Genomic DNA, 5,000 nt, shown 5'->3' with positions numbered 1-5,000 from the left:
TTTTGCTTTTTTTCATCTATGTCTAGTTTTCTGTCTAATCCCTTTCTTTTTCTCCATTTCTCCTTCCTTTGTTTTCTTTCTTTTTTCTCTCACCCCTTCCTTCCCTGCCTTCTCGCTTGTTTATCCTCGCTACAGTCACAAAAACACTTTCTCTTTCTCTTTCCTTTATCTTCTTTCTCTTTCTCTTTCTTTCTTTCCTTCTTCCTCTCTCTCCCTACCTGCCTTCTTGCCTTCCCTCCTCTCCTCTCCTCATCTCCTCCCTCTCCCAACTCCTCCCCTTCCTTCTCTTCTTTTCGCCCTTCCTTCCCACCTGGAATACCAGACGAAAGTGATCTCCATGTAAATTGGGAAACGAAGGAAGATACACATAATACCGAAAGTCGGACGCACAAAAGCACCAGCCGGGTGTCCGCCGAGAGGTGCAAAGACGGGATTATGATAATGAGTCGGGGGGCAAATAGCTGCAATGTGCATCACGCGGCGAGAGACTGATACGGGAGAAATGAACGACAAATCAGTGGAGAAAAATAACTAAAATGAAGCGAAACAATTATCTTGTTTTGTTTTGTTTTTCTTTTCTTGTAGAGGGTGTAAAGGGGAGGGACAAATCAGTGGAGAAAAATAACTAAAATGAAGCGAAACAATTATATGCTTGTTATTTATTTTCTCTCTCTCCTTGCAGAGGGTGTAAAGGGGAGGGTTAGGGGAGGGGGGGAAACGTAGAGGGATGAGTGGACGACGACGAAGGGAGCGTAAGGGAGGATGTAGGTCAGGGGGGCACGGATCGGAAGGCAGGGTTAGAGGGCGCCAGGGATTGCAGGGGAGGAGGGTGAGAGGGCGCAAGGAATGTTGGGGAAGGAGGCGAAGGGGGCCCCGTGGAGCGCAAATGGAGGAGGGGGTCCGGAACAGAAAGCATAAAGGAGAGGATTCGCGGCCCATGAATCGCAGGAGAAGGAGAGATGGAGGAGGAGGAGGGAAGGGACCAGGAAGCACAGGAGGAGTAGAAGTTACAAATCAAAGGGAGGTGGAGGAGAAGGGAAGAGGGGAGGGAGGGCAGGCGAGAGGTAGGGAAGGGAACAGGGAGGACGGGAAAGGGGAGAGGGGAGCAAGGAGCGTCAGACCCCAAGCCATTAACATGCTAATTGAGTCATGAGGCATAAAATCCGCCGAACCGCCCAATATTGTGCAAAATCAATTGGTTGTCCTCGCGGCTGCCCATCGAGCACCCCCACCACCCCCCTCTCCCTCCCTCCATCCCGACCCCCCTTGGCAATGCGATGTTATTTATTTCGTTTCACTTTTGCTCTATTTCATGGGGGCCCGGGAGGAAGAATAATATAACAGAACACGAGAATAAAAATAGGAGTAACCCTGATGATATAAAAGTATATTCAGCCTTTTCAGCTGTGAAGTGAAAAGGAGAGAAGAAAAGGGTATGGAGTGGAGATAAAGAGGATAATCCTTCAATAAACATACCTACAAATATAGATACGTACATGCATACTTATATACATATATTGATGTTGATATGATAAGGTGGAAGGAAAAAAAGAGGGATAATCAGAAAAATAATAATGGACGAAAGGGGATATAAGAGCAAAGCAGACGAAGAGAAGAGCGAGTGAGAGAGAGGAAGAGGCAAAGAGAAAAGTCCATAGTCTTGCTCTCTCTCGATCACTTAGCAAGATGGTCTGCAAGATTGGAGGAGGGGGAGGTGGTGGAGGAGGAGGAAAGGGAGCAAGAAAGCGAAGAAGAAAAAGAAGAGGAAAAAGAAGAAGAGGAGGAGGAGGCAGAAGAGAAAGAAGACAAGGGGGAAAAGATGAAAATGAAAGTGAAAATGAAGATGAAGGATGAAGAAGTATAAAAAAAATGAAGGATGAAGATGAAGTAGATAAAAGATGAAGATGAAAACGAAGAAGAAGAAGAAGAAGACGAGACGAAGGCGGAGGAAGACCCGCCCGCGTATGCGCGCCTCGCCGCCGCCTTCATCACGCCGCAGCCATCCACGACCCAACGACCTCACGACCCCACGACCTCGAGGACCACGCGGAGACGACGAGGACGACCTGTCCACGTCCGCTTAAGAAGGGAAAGGAAGAGTTCTCTTCTTACTATCCTCCTCTTTCCTATTCCCCCCTGACCTTCTCTCTCTCTCTCTCTTCTTCCCCTGTCTTTCAAATTAATCCCTCTCCTTCCTTCCCTCCTCCCCCCCCCCTGTTTCGTTCTTTCAGTCTCATCTTTTCACCCGTACATCAGCCGCCCCCTCCCCTCCCCTCCTCACCCCCTCTAGCGTGGTCACCCTCTCCCCTTCCTTCCCTTCCCTTTCCCTCCCTCTTCTCCCCTCTTCTCCCCTCTGGCGTGGCCTCCCCACTCCCCTCCCCCTCCCCGTGGCAGGACTTGAGCAGTTTATGGTATTATCTTTTAAGTTGCTGACGCCGGGGGTCTGAGACAGCAAGACATCCCCCTAAGGAGACCGTCTTACCCCCCCCCATGTCCCTTCAATGCCTCCTCTTTCCCCCTTTCCCCACACTTTCATTCCATCGGCGTCTTCCCCTGTCCACTTCTATCCTTCTCCCCCGTTTCTGTCCTTTCCTTCTTTCCATGTACGTGATCCACTGCTTTCTTCCATTCGCAATCTTCCCTCCCCCCACGTTCTTTCTTTCATCTTCTTTCCCAATGTTCCCCCTCTTCCATCCCGTCCTTCACTACAAACCACCATCCTCTGCCCTCCACCAACCCCCACCTACCCCTTTTACCATCTCTTCCACACCCTCCCCGTCCTTCCACCTGTTTCTTCCACTATTTATTTGCAAATCCTCTCCCCTTCTGCATTCAAACCCTTCTTCCACGGCTCTCCTCTCAACTACCGTCTTCAATACACACCCTCCATTTCACCATCCCCTTCTCCCTCTCTAATTCTCTCCCTCCTCCCTCCATTCCTTCCACCCTTCCCCTCCTCCTTCCTTCACCCTTCCCTCCTCCTTCCTTCCACCCTTCCCTCCCTCCTTCCTTCCACCCTTCCTCCTTCTTCCTTCCACCTCTTCCCCTCCTTCTTCCTTCCACCCTTCCCCTCCTTCTTCTTTCCACCCTTCCCCTCCTTCCTTCCGCCTTCCCTCCCTCCCTCCTTCCTTCCACCCTTTCCCCCCTCGCCCCTTTACTTCCTCCTTCCTTCCACCCTTCCCCCTTCGCCCCTTTTCCCCCTCTCCTTCCTTCCATCCAACCCCTACTCCCCACCGCATCTTCCACACTCTATCCCCTCCCCCCACCCCCTCCCCCAGACAAACACTCCACCCTCTTGTCGTCTCTCGCAAAGCTAATACAATCTCAGCGAGTGAATTTCGAGAGGTTTATTATCATCACAGAAGCAGCAGGTAACCCTCGTTCTTTTTCCTCTCGCTCTCTTTACGTTGTCGATTCGATGTCGCTGCCGTTCGAAAGGTTTTTTTCTTTCTTTCTCTTTTTTCTCATTTTTCTTTCTTTCTTTCTTCCTCATTTCCTTTCTCTCTTTCTTCCTCATTTCCTTTCTTTCTTTCTTCCTCATTTCCTTTCTTTCTTTCCTTGGTCTTCTTCAACTATGTCGATTATTTCTCGTGATCACCCTCCGGAAGGAGAGCAACACGAAAATGGCTGTCATTAATTTCTCTTCGCTTCTTTCCCTCAAAAAAGAAAAAACAACGTAAATTAAAGAAAAACAGACAATACCTTCCCTTACGTTCAATAGCTGATCACGCTCTCTTTCCCCGCGTTAGCTCTCCCCGGTCGCTCGCTATATAAAAGGACACCAGACGAATAGAAATGAAAAAAAAGCAAAACACCAAAGACGTATCTTAGGCTTCCCGTTCTCGAAGGAATCGGGCAGATGCTCCCCGATCTCGGAGCCAAAAGCAACAAAAACACAGATAACAACATCCTCCCTCGTTCACATACAGGCCTCAAGTCATCCATTTTTTCCTCTCTCTTCCGCTCTTCTTCATGCCGGCTGTGCAGAGACGGAAACATTGATAAATGAATTTCTCAAGAAACTTTGCAAAGAACATAAATTGCTTGAACCTTCGGCCCCGTGCAAGTGCGGCGCTGCAATGCAAGGGAATGTCGCGGATACATAAAAAAACAAACTCAGGAGGAGACAACTGGGTTTAGCTTGGTACCCCCCAAATTTTTTTTTTTTTTTTTACAATGATAATGTTAACGTCAATAAGGAAGGGAGCAAGGAAAAGAAGCAGCAAGGTTAGCTTAGGAAGAGAAAGAAAGGGAGAGAGGGAGAGAGCGAGAAATGGAGGGAGGAAGGGTGGGAAGGAGAGAGAGAGGAGAGAGAGAGAGAGAGGAGAGAGAGAGAGAGAGAGAGAGAGAGAGAGAGAGAGAGAGAGAGAGAGAGAGAGAGAGAGAGAGAGAGAGAGAGAGAGAGAGAGAGAGAGCGGAGAGAGAGAGAAAGAAAGAAAGAGAGACACAGATTGGAACGGAAAGGAAAATCCGTGACATACGTCCCGGTGATAAAATTATCCACTTTAGATCGCTTCCCTTTGTAGATCGCACAATCCAATATACATAGAGGCGCGCACACATTTTTACACACACATCCATACTTGATTCAAAGAGACCATATGAAACATTAGGAAATTTCCTTCTCTCGCCCCCCCGTCCCTCCATTCGCGGACGTGTGCGTGTGCGTGTGTGTGTTCGCGCGCATGCATTTACGTATGCGTGTGCGCGTACGTCATTTCGTGTTCGTGTACACCTCAACATGCAGTATTACCACACCAAATACATAGCCGCTTCACAGTGTCTTGTCGTCGTTGCAAAGCCTCTCAATCTGCAATGTGGCGAGCGGCGGAGCAAACAGGGATGAAGTACGGCGATCGTGACATACGTCATTGCTTGAGTGTGCTGTGTATTGTGAGTGAGGAAGGGAGACCAGGCGGATGAGAAGGGGAGAGGGAGAAGGAAAGGGAAAGACAGAGGAAGGGAAGCCGGAGCGGGGGGAAAGAAAGAGAAAGAAAAGA

Source organism: Penaeus vannamei, chromosome 2, assembly GCF_042767895.1.
Source record: "Penaeus vannamei isolate JL-2024 chromosome 2, ASM4276789v1, whole genome shotgun sequence".
Classification (NCBI taxonomy): Eukaryota; Metazoa; Arthropoda; class Malacostraca; order Decapoda; family Penaeidae; genus Penaeus; species Penaeus vannamei.
The sequence above is the reverse complement of the archived record's forward strand: the minus strand, read 5'-3'. Positions refer to the sequence as shown.